The sequence below is a fragment of the Equus asinus genome, chromosome 10, assembly GCF_041296235.1.
Source record: "Equus asinus isolate D_3611 breed Donkey chromosome 10, EquAss-T2T_v2, whole genome shotgun sequence".
NCBI lineage: Eukaryota > Metazoa > Chordata > Mammalia > Perissodactyla > Equidae > Equus > Equus asinus.
The window spans coordinates 76309825-76325542 of record NC_091799.1 but is presented as its reverse complement, the minus strand read 5'-3'; the positions used below and the strand labels follow the sequence as shown (position 1 = coordinate 76325542).

The following is a 15718-nucleotide window of genomic DNA, read 5'->3' as shown; positions in this document are numbered from 1 at the left end:
TGAATACTGGCTAATGTGCTCTTTTTTAGTATAGTTTTATTTTGTAAACTATTTTATTGAGGTATGATTGACATGTAAAAAGCTGTACATATTTAATGTATACAAATTGATGAGTTTGGGGAAGAGTATACACCCATAAAGGCCATAAACATATCCATCACCTCCCAAAGTTTCCTCCCACCCCCAATATTATTATTATTATTGTGGTAAGAACACTTAACATAAGCTCTTCCTTCTTAGAAATTCTAAGCATATATTACAGTATTGTTAGCTATAGGTCCTATAGTTAGCACATAGCTATAGTGATGCTGTGTGGTGGATTTCCAAACTTATTCATCTTGCATAACTGAAACTTGGTACCCTTTGACCATCACCTCCACATTTCTTCCTCTCCTCAGCCTTTGGTAGCCATCATTCCACACTCTGCTTGTAACAGTTTGATTATTTCAGATTCCACATGCAAGTGAGATCATACAGTATTTCTTTCTTTATCTGGCTTGTTTCCCTCAGCATAAATGTCCTCCAGGACCATCCATACTGTTGTAAATGGAAGGATTTTCTTTTCTTTTCTTTTTTCTTTTAAGGCTGAATAGCATTCCATTGTAGGTATATACGACATTTTCTTTATCCATTCATCCATGGATAGACAGTGAGGTTGTTTCCATATCTTGGCTTTTGTGAATAAAGCTGCAATGAACATAAGAGTGCAGATATCTCTTTGAGATTCTGATTTTAATTCCTTTGGATAAATACCCAGTAGTGGCAATTGTTAAATCATATGGTAATTTTATTTATAATTCTTTGAGGAACCTCCGTACTGTTTTCCACAATGGCTGTACCAATATGTTCTCACCTGAAAAAATGTGTATGCCAAATTGTCCCTTGAGTGAAGATTCAGATATAATATGTGGAAATTACAAGGAGGCTGATTTAAATTGATTGGAAACAATAATATTCAGAAATGTTTGAGGCCAACTGCGTTTGTTAGAGGTATTATGGAGTTAATTTCCACCATGGGTGGAGGGTAGATTTGAAAATGCCGGGCCCAGATGCAGATCCCCAAACAAAGAATTGAGCAAGTAATTTGTTTGGGAGGAGATAGATCAGGATCCTTCCATAATTTCTCCTCTTTTCTTAAGTTAGTATGGAGTTAAATGTCTACTACTTATGTACCACCACTCTCCTTTCCTAACTAACACAGAGGATATGGTCATCATTAGCAAATGCTATAAGAGAATGAGGTCCAAAAAAGGAAACTAGCAGATTTGACAACTAAGAGGTTTGAGAAAGAAGTTTCCCAGAGTTAGCGAAGGAGAAGCAAGGGATTAATGACCAGTTGGTGGAGAAGGAGGTGAGCAGTGAATGAGGTTGTAGAGAGATGCTGTAGTGAAATACTAAGTATCATGCCTTCTTTTTCCTTTTCTGAACATCCTTATCCTTGACCTTCCCTCTAGTTAGAGACATTTGCAATTGTCTATGAGAGAATTAGGATTGTTGCAGCAGGTCTGCAAGGAGAAAGTAACTTTCAACATTGAATCTTTCAAAATGTTTTGAAAGTTCCAAAAGAAGTTCTGGAACATTTAAATAGAAAGCTTTAAGGAAAGCTAGGAGGACTACTTGTGCTGTGAAAATTGATTGCAAAGAGAACCAAGGGACTGTAAGAATTCCCTCTGTCTGCCCTTCTCTCTGCTTCAGACCAGGTGAGGTTCACCTGGGCTAGGATAGAAATAACCTTGGAGGAGAAGGCAGAAAGTACTGAGATTAAAGTCATCTGGACCTAGGGGGGAACATGGAGAGGAAGGAATTGTCTGGTGCATTAACCATCACTAGCTTCAGGGAGCTACATGGGAGCCAAGCCACATCCTACAAACCATTACTCACAATTTAAGTGGACCCTGTAAGTCACCTGGGCAGAGAAGCCACTTTGGAAGATCCCCTAATTGCATTGGACAGCACCTTCTTGTGACACACCACACATTTCTTAACATTGACTGGCAGAAGTGCTGCTTATCGATGCCCTGAGATTTAGTGAGCCGCATCCAAACTGGTCTGCACGTAATCTCCCTCCCCACCATCAACAGTCCAGGATGCTTATAATCTCCTTCAAAACAAAGGGAAGGTTCTTGATATTCAGATGGGGTGTGGCGGGGCTGCAGAGTGGCACGCAGGACTATCTGAAAAATGACCCCTGGAACTCCGAGCTACTAGCAACTAGCCAGGTAACTGGCTAATTTGATTGCAGGCTCTCCCTCTCTGCCAAGCAGATCATGGGTAATCTCAGCTTCATATGGGAATCGTGAACCCATCCTGATGCTAACTAGCTGCTCAGAGACGCAGTTGCTGGGCAGTTGGTTTACCCAGCATTCCCTGAAACAGCTTATTATGTGCCCGCACATAAATGGTTAATCAACTTTTCCTTTTGGTTAAGATTAATTTGTATATTAATCAATATTTTTGAACCCCATAGTTTAACATTTGTTCTACATTTTCTTTCTATACCTACCAAAGTTTTTTATATCTACATACTCACACACACAATAACTCATCATAGGAGTTTGGATTATTTGTAAGATGAGCATAATAGCTAGTGGAGGTGGTCCTTGCAACTATAATAAAACTAAGATGCTACATACTTTGGGTACAAGGTGAAGTGGTCTTCAGGTGCATGTACTACTCTTTCTCTCTCTGAAGTAGGAGAGAGAGGGGGAGTATAGACAAGAGAAGAGAATAGAAATGAAAAGAAGAGCAGAGAGAGAGAGAGAGAGAGATTGGACCATTCTTAGTATAGGATTAGCAGAACCGAGCAGCCACGTCAGTCCTGCGACCTACCACTCCACTGAGACTTTTCTTCCTTGATGGACTGGTTAAAGTGTCTTCAATACTTTGCAGGAAATGAAATGACCTGTTTCTCTTTTAGAACACTGAGCCAGAAAGCAACTGCAGTAGGAAGCAATTTCCATTAATATCTGAAAAACCAGGGTATATGCACGCCTTTCAATTACCTTGGTCTGTCAGGCAGTTCACACATTTGGGGACAAGAAAGCTGATCGCATGACAGGAGTCCCTCCTGTGACAACCACAGCAACTACAATTTGTCTTTTATTTATTCCTGTCAGGCACAGCTCCAGATTTACACTCAAAGTGTCAACCACACAAGAAAATTTGCTTTTTTCAGCCATGGGTTAACAAGACCAGATGGAAAGACGGTCATTGTTTCGGAAGGAATAGGGCCTGAAGGTGAGAAGGTGGGCAGGAGAAGAAAGAGCAATAAACTGTTCTTTTTGATTCACAGGCTGAGGACAATTTCCTGTGAAAGGACAAACATAAAGAACTGCTGTGTTATCACTGTTATTTCCATGCATCCTGATGAGGGGAGACTTGTACTGAATTCTAGGAGATGGGCCTTAGGTACATAACAGATCAATGAGGTTCAAGACAGGGAAGCCTTGACTGGAAGAGTAAAGCATGTACGCTGCCAAATGAATGTCTGTTGTGTAATAACGAGCTAACCAAGTGGGCTGGGAACAGAGAAATTTTCTGTAATAGTGAAATGGAATTTTCTCATCAAAGGAAAGTTTACTAGACATCCTCAAGAGAAAGTGAGTAAGGGGAAAGGCTCAGGATTGGTGTATTATTAGACCATATGCAACCCAAGTATTTAATAAAGTATTATGACAATATTTAATAAAGAGCCCCAACTGAACTCTAAGTGCAGGAACTCTTCTCTGCACAAATATTGAGCGCCAAGAGGAACACTTGAAGTCAGGTGTGATGTAAAACTATGGCCAAGCCCACTATCTGGATGATTGTGGCCCTGTAGGATTAACTACTTTGGTATGATGATAAGGAGCCTTCCAAAGAATCTTAAGTCTCTTAAAAATACAGTGATTAGCTGTTTACCGTGGACATGGTGCACAGATTCACTAAATGTGAGAGAAAGGCGCCTTTGAAGACATCTGGCTCCAAAACCTCCTCTAGATTGTGAGGGTAGATTCTAGAGGGTAGAGAGTAGAGAGGGTAGAGGTGGTCGTATACGGTTCTGTGCCCCCTGTTGCTCAGTACACTGGCTGTATGTGCTCAATAAAATGTCCATTTCATAGTCACTTTTCCATAGTCATATAGCTAGTTAGCAGAAGACCTAGTCTAGAAATGGCTCTTCTTCCTCCCAGGTAGTACTCATCCTTTTTCACACAGTGCTGGCCTCTTTACCGTCTCCCCGGCTCAGGAAACTACCTACTTACCCTACATCTCTTTACTGTCTTGTAGACATGTGGATGTTATGTTTGATTTGTGTCTTGCCAGACAGGGGTGGAGTTAATGAGCTGTGTGGGTGTGGTCTCTTGCTACACCTATAGGGCTGGTACTCTGAAATACTAACTTAGACTTAAATAGGTTTGCTTTATCTTTTGTGCCGTGGAACTATGTCCCTCCTAATTCTCCTCCTTCTTTCTTTTGAATATAGATAGGAGATTTCCTCTCACTTTTCCTGTGGGGGACTGACTGAGGGTGAGGAAGCTGGCTGCTGAGAATTGTGGTAGAGAATGAGGCAGAGGACTTAAGGAGGAAACAGAAATTCCTGAGATCTAAACAATATTGACAAACAAGCTTAAGTTCTGGGAAAGTTGATCTTGGGATGCCGGCGTATTAAGAGACTGCTGCTCCGACTTCTAACTGTGGAGGTGGCTGGAGCAGACAGTTCCCTTGGATGCAGACTGGGAATTATGATCCTCTGATGAACATCCTTCTCCATTTTGGCAGGAGAAAGAACAAGACTGTCTTAGTCAGTTCTGGGTTCTATAACAAAATAGCATAGACTAGGTGATTTAAACAGCAAATATTTATTTCTCCCAGTTTTAGAGGCTGGGAAGGCCAAGATCAAGGTCCCAGCAGATGGGTGTCTGATGGGGGCCCTCTTCCTGGTTTGCAGACAGCTGCTTCTTGCTGTGTTCTCACATGGTGGAAAGAGAGGGAGCTCTGCTCTCTTCCTTTTCTTATAAGGACACTAATCCAATCATGGAGGCTCTGCCCTTATGACCCCTGACCTCATCTAAACCTAATTACCTCCCAAAGGTTCCACCTCCAAATACCATCACAATGGGGGTTAAGGCTTCAACACATGAATTCTTTTTTTTTTTTTTTTGCTTTTCAGAAATTTTGTTTTTAATTTTTATTTTTTTCTGATGTACATCATATTTCGAATTCTGTATACACTACATCATGTTCACCACCCGAACACTAATTATAGTGCATCCCCTCACATGTGACCCTAATCACCCCTTTTGCCCTCCCCCCTCCCCCCTCCCCAATGGTAACCACCAGTCCAATCTCCAATGCTATGTCAACACATGAATTCTGAGGGGGCACATTCAGCACGTAGAAGATACCGCTGTGATTTATTGGTCAAACCTGTTGCTTCATTTGGGTTTGTGAGGAATCCTGCCTTACAAGCTTGCCCTTTAGCAATCTTGGCAAGTAATGCAGAGATCAAGGTAAATTTATGGAGACTGACATATTCTCTCAGCATATTCTAGGAGACATTTTTCTCTTATGTTATAATAGCAGTGCTTTGAATGCCTAAAACAAGTCCTAAGGAACTCAGGCTAGGACGTACCATTTCTTCCGAGAAGAAACACTGGAAGTCAGTCTTGGGATGTAGACTGCAAAGACCTCAATTCTGGAAAAGAGCAGCATTAATATTTAAACCCAAATCTTCTATGGGGCTTATCAAGTGCCAGTCCCTGCTGTGAGCACTTTACATACATCAGCTCACTTAATCAGCCCAACAACACCGTGAATAATTACTATAATTAGCCTCATTTAATAAATGAGGAAATGGAGGCGTAGAGAAGCTAAGAAACTTATCTGACTGCACACGGATGGCAAATGGAGGACCAGAATTCAAATCCAAGCCCTTTGGTTCAGAAAACCGTGTTCTTCACCACTATTCTGATACGTTGTAGACAGTAATAGCACTTCTCAGAAGACCTTAACAGGTTCTAAAATTTTTGCTATCTTTGGTCAAAATAAGCCAAGATTCAGGATAATATTTGGCTACTGAAATAAAAACACAGTAGTTAAACTTTTGTAGCTCTTTTCAAAAAGATTCAGCTATATAAAAATGATGAATTTCTCAAAATGATCTTTTAAAATGAATTGAAAGTTTTTGGAACTCTCGTGCTGCACGAGTCTATACTCTGTGTGTGTGTCTGTGTGTGTGTTTGTGTTTGAATGAGTCTAGGGGTTCACCCACCTGGCGATGACAGTAGAAAGGTTTGGTCTTGAGGATATTGCACTTTAATAAACACTGGCTTGTTTTATTAAACAATACTTGATTTTCTAAATATTTTGGAGATTTCAAGATGTCTTTCTGTTATTAACTTCTAGTTCAATTCTATTGTGGTTAGAGAACACACTTTGTATGATTTCAATCCTTTTAAATTTACAGAGATTTGTTTTACAGCCAAGAATATGGTCTGTTTTGGTGACTGTTTCCTGTACACTTGAAAAGAAGTTGCATTCTGTTGTTGTTGTTCAGTGGAATGTTCTGTACATGTCAATAACATCAAGTTGGTTGATAGTGTTGTTCAAGTCTTCTATATCCTTATTGATGTTCAGTCAGCTTGTTCTATCAATTATTGAGAGTCTTGAAATCTCCAACTATACATGTGGATTTATCTATTTCTCCTTTAATTTTATCAGTATTTGCTTCATCTATTTTGAAGTTATGTTATTAGGTGCATAAACTGTTAGGATTGTTATGTCTTTTTGATGAATTGACCCATTTATTGCCATAAAATTTCTTTTTCTATGATAAAGACTTTGTTTTGAAGTCTACTTAGACTGGTACTAACATAGCTATTCCAATTTTGCTTTGACTAGTATAGCAGTAGTATATATAAGTGGTGTATATACAAGTAGAGTGTATTAGTCAGGACTTACCAGAGAAACAGGATATGAATATGTATGTATGTATGTATATATAAAATATATAAAATTTATCATAAGGAATTTGCTCATGTAACTATGGAGGCTAAGAAGTCTCCAAGGGCAGGAGAAGACCAATATCTCAGCTCAAGCAATCAGGTAGAGAGAAAGAATTCAACCTTCTTCTGCCTTTTTGTTCTATTGTTCTATTCGGGCCCTCAGTGGGTTGGATGATGCCCACCAACATTGGGGACAGCAATCTGCTTTACTCGGTCCACCAATTTAAATGCCAATCTCTTCTGGAAACATATTCACAGACATACTCAGAAAAAAATGTTCAACTAGGTATCTGGACATCTTGTGGCCCACTCAAGTTGACATAAAAAATTAACCATCGTAAGTCCACCCCCTTGTTATCCTGACACCCATACCCATCTCTATAAACCATACTTAATCTCCAAATAAAGACAATAACAAGGTCATAATTCCACCTAACATGATACAGCTATTCTACATACAACTGAAAACTACTCACTCCTTCTCAAGAAGAAGAGGTAAAGAGCTTGAGTGGTGTTTATTCTTCTCCTTGACATCCCATAACTTAGATACTATGATATAAAATCAACAATACTTAAATGCTATGATATAAAGTAAATGATCTCATGTTGCATGATAAGGAGATGAAAGAAAAAAATGATATTTGCTTAATACACAAAATACACATTTTCATAACAAAATAAGTAGAAAATACTCATGTCAATTATAGTCCTCATTTCTGTAACTAGTCATGTGTTTGCAGCTGGCGTTTATAACTTCTTTCTTCCACTACCCAATCTGTACTCCCTTTCCCTTCAGCAAACACCTCAGCAAGTTGTGGTTCTTTACGTGATGGAGTGATCCACAACTTCATTCCTGAAGGGTCTGGGTCATTAGTAGTCCTGCCTGGATTGGGTTGTTGTAGTTTTCCATTGACCTTAATCACAAGGCATGGTAATACTATGATGTACCCTAAGGGATCTCCTGTATTCCAGACATACTCTTCCTTGCCTCCATTGTGGAGTAGTGGTCCAACTTCCCATTGGTAGTCAGAATCAATCACCCCACCCAACACAATTACTACCTTCTTTGCCTGTTGATTCAGATGCATGAGGAGCCCAAAGTGGCCAGGTGGCAGCCTTAAGTTCCAGTTCAGTGGAATCACTGATGTGTCTCCTGGTGGAAGTATTCGTCCCTCTGGAACTAAGACTTCCAGGCTAGCAAAGCATAAGATCTCAGGAATAGGAGGCAACAATTTTGCTAATGATTTACTAGGAGTAACAGTGAATGATGCCAGTGAGTGAGTGACGTGATGTCAGTGAGTGAGTGATGCCACTCTCATTTCCATCCCTTGATTCTTGGATCTCTGAATTCTGGCTATGGGAGAAACAACACCATATATTGGATGCTGATTCAGAGCATATATAGCCCTTTTCCCCCAAGCCTGCAAGATATTGCCACCGAGCTGACACTGTAACTGAGTGTTCAAAAGGCCAGTCTATGATTCTATCAAGCCAGCTGCTATAGGATGGTGGGAAACATAGTAAGCCCAGTGAATTCTATGAGCTTGAGCCCATTGCAGAACTTCTTTTGCTATGAAGTGAGTTCCTTGATTGGAAGCAATGCTGTATGGAATACTGTGACAGTGGATAAGACATTCTGTAAGTCCACAGGTGGTAGTTTTGCCAGAAGAATTGGGTGCAGAGAAGGCAAATCCATATCTGAGGTGTCTATTTCAGTAAGAATAAAACATTGTCCCTTCCATAATAGAAGCCCTCCAATGTAATCAACCTGTTAACAGGTAGCTACTGGGCTGATCACTCTGGGAATGTGCCTTAATGAGAACTCAGTGTTGGTCTCTGCTACTGGCAGATTGGGCACTCAGCCGCGGCCTTAGCCAGCTTTGGTGCGTGGAACTCCATGTTGCTGAGTCCATGCATAACCTCCATCTCTGCCACCACGACAACTTTGTTCATGAGCCCATTGGGCTATTACAAGAGTGTCTGGGGAGAGAGGCTAACTGGTGTCTACAAAATGGGTCATCTTATCCCCTTGATTATTAAAAGTCTGAGGTCACATTTTGGTGAGCATTTACACGGGATACAAATATCTTCATATTTTTTGCAAATTCAGAGAGGTCTATCCATGTACCTCTTTCTCAAATTTCCTTGTCACCAATTTTCCAATCGTGTTCCTTCCAAGTCCCTGACCTTTTGGCCAACTCGTTGGACACAGCCCATGGATCAGTACATAATCACATGTCTGGCAATTTCTCTTTCCAAGCAAAGTAAACAACCAGGTGCACTGCTCAAAGTTCTTCCCACTGGGAGCATTTTCCTTCACTGCTGTCCTTCAGTGATGTCCCAGAAAGGGACTGTAGTTACAGAGCTCTTTATTTATGGGTGGTACCTGCATATTGTGCAGAATCATCTGTAAACTAGGCCCTAGTTTTCTCTTTCTCTGTCAACTGTTCATAGGGAATTTCCCATGAGGCCATACATGTACACTGGGAGAGAGAAGGCAATGTAGCAGGAGTAGGGATAATGGGCATTTGGGTCAATTCTTCATATAATTTACTTGTGCCTTCACCTGCTCAGCCCTGATCACACATACATTATTTCTATTTGATGATGGAGTGCTACTGTGCAGACCCAAATTTATGGCTTGGTGTGTCATATAACAGCCAGTTCATGATGGGCAGCTCAGATCCCATGGTAACTTGATGACCTGCGATTAAGTGTCAGTCTCTACTAAGGCCCAGTAGCAGGCCAAGAGCTCAAAAGGAGAAAAGTTATCTGTGGAGGATGACAGGGCTTTGCTCCAAAATTCTAAGGCGTTGCACTGTCATTCCCCTATAGGGACCTGCCAGAGGCTCTGAGCAGCACCCCTATCGGCCATCAACAGTTCAAATACCATTGGATTTGCTGGATCACGGGGCTTAAGTGGTAGAGAAGCTTGCAAAGCAGCCTGGATCTCTTGCAGAGCCTTCTCTTCTGGGCGCCACTCAAAACTAGCAGCTTTTGAGTGAGTTGGTAAATGGACTGGAGTAACACACCCAAATGAGAAATGCATTGCCTCTAAAACCCAAAGAGGCCCACCAGCTGTTGTGCCTTTCTTGATTGTAGGAAGGACCAGAAGAACAACTTGTCCTTCAGCTTAGATGTGATATTTTGACATGCCTCCACACCACTGGGCCCCTAGAAATTTCACTGAGGTAGAAGCCCCTGAATTTCATCAGATTTGTTTCCCAATCTCTGGCATGCAAATGTCTTACCAATAAGTCTAGAATAGTTGCTACTTTTTGCTCACTCAGTCCAATCAGCATCATGTCCTCAATACAAGTCAGTGTGATATTTTGTAAAAGGGAAAGGTAATCAAGATCTCTGTGAACTAAATTATGACATAAATCCCACTTGATCGTGGTGTATGATCCTTTTAATGTACTGTTTGAATTTGGTTTGCTACTATTTTGTTGATGATTTTTGCATCTCTGTTCAGCAGGGATATTGGTCGATAATTTTCTTTTATTGTGGCATCCTTGTCTGGTTTTGCTATCAGGGTAATGCTGACCTCGTAAAATGAGTTTGGAAGAGTTCCCTCCTCTTCTATTTTTTGGAAGAGTTTGAGAAAGATTGGTATTAACTCTTTAATTGTTTGGTAGAATTCACCACTGAAGCCATGTGGTCCTGGACTTTTGTTTCTTGGGAGGTTTTTGCTTACTGATTCAATCTCCTTTCTGGCCCTGTCATTTCTTCTTATAATATTTCCTTAGTCCAAAAAGCCCGTCACCTATTGTCTGATTTACTGGTTTATCTACTCTGTTAATCACATGCTAAAGTACTGATTTTATCATTTCACTATCTTGATCAAGAACCTCCTTTGGCTACCCACTGTCTTCTAGATACAGTGTAACTTGATTTGTCATTCAATATTTGGCCTTTTGCTATTTAGTCATCTCTATCTCTTATTAAACCCTTTTTGCTATAGTCAGATGGGGCCTCATTCTATCCTCTAGAAAATGTTACAGACAGGAAAATGGCCATCCCCCAAGCCCTGCCCACAGACCTGTCTACCCCCATCCACAGACCTCGCTCATTCTCATGATCCCAATCCTGAGCAAAGCCTCTGAGGGTTGGATATGGGGTAATTAATGATATTCTTATGATTTCACTGAAATTAAGGTAAAGATAAATTTCAGCTCCCCACTACTTGCTCTGAAAAATTAAAAACATCCTGGTTAACCTGTCCTGCAGGATAATAAGTGATTCTCCAGGCTCTCCATTGTGAAGATAGAGCCTCTTTTTGACCACTGTGCAGTTAAGAACATGCACAGTTAAGAACATGCAGATAAGAACAAGGTGTTAGGGCACTGGTCAATTTAACCCTCAGGCTTTACCTCTGACAATATTTAGAGGAAACAGTAGATAGTGTAGAAGGAAGGATTTCTTTTTTTTGCTTCTATTTATTTTTTCAATTATTTCATTGAGGTCATATTGGTTTATAACATTGTATAATTTCAGGTGTACATTATTATATATCAGTTTCTGTATAGACTGCATAATGCTAACCACCAATAGTCTAATTTTTATCTGTCACCATCTATATGTTCCCCTTTACCACTTTTACCCTTTTAGCCCCATCCTGTTCCCCTCTGGTAACTACTAATGTGTTGTCTTTGTCCATGTGTTTGTTTCTCTTCCACATTTGAGTGACATCATATGGTGTTGGTCTTTCTTTGTCTGGCTTATTTCGCTTAACATAATAATACCCTCCAGATCATCCATGTTGTTGCAAAAGGAATGATGTTGTTGTCTTTTCTTATGGCTGAGTAGTATTCCATTGTATATATATACACCACATCTTCTTTATCCATTCATCAGTTGATGGGCACTTGGGTTGCTTGGACATCCTGGCTATTATGAATAATCTACAATGAACATAGGGGTTGCATAAATCTCTTTGAATTGTTGATTTCATTTTCTTTGGGTAAATACCCAGTAGTGGGATAGCTGGATCATATGGTATTTCTATTTTTAATTTTTTGAGAAATCTCCATACTGTTTTCCATAGTGGCTGCACCAGTTTGCATTCCCACCAGCAGTGTATGAGGGTTCTTTTTTCTCCACATCCTCTCCAACATTTGTCATTTTTTGTCTTGTTAACTATAGCCATTTTGACAGATGTAAGGTGATATCTCATAGTAGTTTTGATTTGCATTTTTCTAATAGTGATGTTGAACATCTTTTCATGTGCCTCTCGGCCATCTATATATCTTCCTTGGAAAAAATGTCTGTTTATATCCTCTGCCCATTTTTTGATCAGGTTGTTTGTTTTTTGTTGTTGAGTTGTATGAGTTCTTTGTATATTTTGGAAATTAACCCCTTGTTGGATATATGATTTGCAAATATTTTCTCCCAGCTGGTGGGTTGTCTTTTCATTTTGTTCATGGTTTCCTCTGCCTTGTAGAAGCTTTTTAGTCTGATGTAGTCCTATGTGTTTTTTTCTTTTATTTCCTTTGCCTGAGTAGATGTGATATTCAAAAAGATGCTGCTACCACTAATGTCAAGGAGTGTGCTACCTATATTTTCTTCTAGGAGTTTTACTGTTTCAGGTCTTACATTCAAGTCTTTAATCCACTTTGAGTTAATTTTTGTGCATGGTGTAAGATAATGGTCTACTTTCATTCTTTTGCCTGTGGCTGTCCAGTTTTCCCAATACCATTTATTGAAGAGACTTTCCTTTCTCCATTATGTGTTCTTGGCTAGTTTGTCAAAGATTAGCTGTCCATAGGTGTGTGGTTTTATTTCTGGGCTCGATTCAGTTACATTGATCTGTGGGTCTGTTTTTGTGCCAGTACCATACTGTTTTGATTACTATAGATTTGTAGTATATTTTGAAGTCAGGGATTGTGATGTCTCCAGATTTCTTTTGTAGCTAGTCAGGGTCTTTTGTTGTTCCATACAAATTTTAGGATTCTTTTTTCTATTTCCATGAAGAACGTCATTGGGATTCTGATTGAGATTGCACTGAGTCTGTAGATTGCTTTAGGTAATATGGACATTTTAACTATGTTTGTTCTTCCAGTCCATGAGCATGGAATATCTTTCCATTTCTTTATGTCATCATTGATCTCTTTCAATAATGTCTTACGGTTTTCAGTGTCTAAGTCTTTCACCTCCTTGGTTAAATTTATTCCTAGATATTTTATTCTTTTTGTTGCAATTGTAAATGGGATTGTATTCTTGACTTCTCTTTCTGTTAGTCTGTTATTAGTGTGTAGAAATGCAACTGATTTTTGTAAGTTGATTTTGTACCTTGGAACTTTGCTGTAGTTGTCGATTTTTCTAATAGTTTTCTGGTGGATTCTTTAGGGTTTTCTATATAAAGAACCGTGTGGTCTGCAAACAGCCAAAGTTTCACGTTTTCCTTTCCAATTTGGATATCTTTTACTCCTTTTTCTTATCCAATTGCTCTGGCCCAAACCTCCAGTACAATGTTGAATAGGGGTGGTGAGACTGGGCACACTTGTCTTGTTCCTATTCTCTGAGGGATGGCTTTCCGTGTTTCACTGTTAAGTATGATGTTGGCTATGGGTTTGTCATATATGGCCTTTATCATGTTGAGGCACTTTCCATCTATATCCATTTTATTCAGAGGTTTTATCATGAAGTGATGTTGGATCTTGTTTAATGCTTTCTCTGCATCTATTGAGATGATCATGTGGTTTTTATTCCTCACTTTGTTAATGTGATGTATCACATTGATTTGCAGACATTGAACAATCCCTGTGTCCTTGGTATAATCCCACTTGATCATGGTGTATCATATTTTTAATGTATTGCTGTATTTGGTTTGTCAATATTTTGTTGAAGATTTTTGCACCTGTGCTCATCAGCGATATTGGTCTATAATTTTCCTTCTTTGTGTTGTTCTTGATCTGTTTTGGTATCAGGGTAATGTTGGCCTCACAGAACGAGTTAGGAAGCATTCCGTCTTCTTAAATTTTTTGGAATAGTTTGAGAAAGATAATATTAAATCTTCTTTGAATGTTTGTAGAATTCTCCAGAGAAGCCATCTGGTCTTGGACTTTTGTTTTTGATTACTGTTTCAATTTCTTTACTTGTGATTGGTCTGTTCAGATTCTCTATTTCTTCTTGATTCAGTTTTGGGAGGTCGTATGAGTCTAAAAACTTATCTATTTCTTCTAGGTTATCCAGTTTGTTGTCATATAGTTTTTATAGTATTCTCTTATAATCCTTTGTTTTCTGTGGTGTCCATTGTCTTTTCTCCTCTTTCAGTTCTAATTTTTTTTTTTTGAGGAAGATTAGTCTTGAGGTAACATCTGCTGTCAATCCACCTCTTTTTGCTGAGGAAGATTTACCCTGAGCTGACAGTTGTGCCCATCTTCCTCTGTTTTGTATGTGAGATGCCTGCCACAGCATGGCTTAATAAGCAATGCGTAGCTCCACACACAGGATCTGAATAAGCAGACCCTGGGCTGCCAAAGCAGAACATGCAAACTTAACTGCTGTGCCACTGGGCTGGATGCTCATTTGTAATTTTACTTATTTGAACCTGCCCTCTTTTTCTCTTAGTGAATCTGGCTAAGCATTTGTCAGTTTTGTTTATCTTCTCAAAGAACCAGGTGTTAGTTTGATTGATCCTTTCTTCTGTCTTTTAAATCTCTATTTCATTTATTTCTGCTCTAATTTTTATTATTTCCCTCCTTCTGCTGACTTTGTGCTTTGTTTGTTCTTCTTTTTTTAATTATTTTGGGTGTAGTTGAAGATTACCTATTTGAAATGTTTCTTGTTTGTTGAGGTGGGCCTGTATTGCTATCAATTTCCCTGTTAGAACCACTTTTGCTGTATCCCATAAGAGTTGGTATGTTGTATTTTCATTTTCATTTGTCTCTAGGTATTTTTTGATTTCTCCTTTGATTTCTTCATTTTCCACTGGTTGTTCAGTAGCATTGTTGTTTAATCTCCAATATTTTGTGGCTTTCCTGGGTTTTTCTTGCAGTTGATTTCTAGTTTCATAGCATAGTGGTTGGAAAAGACGCTTGACATGATTTCAATATTCTTAAATTTGTCGAGGCTTGCCCTGTTTCCCAACATATGCTCTATCTTTGAGACTGTTCCGTGTGCACTTGAGAAGAATGTGTATTCTGTTGTTTCTGGATGGAATGTTTTTTATATATCTATTAAGCCCTTCTGGTCTAGTGTTTCATTTAAGACCACTGTTTCCTTGTTGACTTTCTGTCTGGATGAGCTATCCATTGATGTAAGTGGGAAGTTGAGGTCCCCTACTATTATTGTGCTGCTGTCAATTTCTCCCTTTAGGTCTGTTAATAGTTACTTTATATACTTTCGTGCTCCTGTATTAGGTGCATATATATTCATAAGTGTTTTTTCTTCTTGGTGGAATGTCTCTTTTACCATTATATACCGGCCCTCTTTGTCTCTCATTGTCTTTTTTTATCTTGAAGTCTACTTTGTCTGATGTAAATATGGCAACACCTGCTTTCTTTTGCTTGCCATTTGCTTGGAGTATTGTCTTCCACCCCTTCACTCTGAGCCTATGTTTGAATTTAGAGATGTATTTCCTGGAGGTAGCATATTGTTGGGTCTTGTTTTTTAATCCATCCAGCAACTCTGTGTCTTTTGATTAGGGAACGCAATCCATTTACACTTATAGTGATTCTTGATACATGAGGGCTTAATACTGTCATTTTATCTCTTTTTTTCTGGTTGTTCTA

At 39.3% G+C, this 15718-nt stretch overlaps 1 long non-coding RNA gene across 1 annotated transcript; it reads right to left on the bottom strand.

The window, feature by feature from the left end:
- Window positions 1–104: 104 nt before the first annotated feature.
- LOC123289610 (uncharacterized) lies at window positions 105–8174 on the bottom strand. The gene is made up of 3 exons (XR_006533675.2): window positions 8045–8174; window positions 5612–5674; window positions 105–687 (listed from the first exon to the last, which is right to left on the bottom strand). It is a non-coding gene; the product is annotated as an uncharacterized lncRNA (long non-coding RNA).
- Window positions 8175–15718: the final 7544 nt, after the last annotated feature.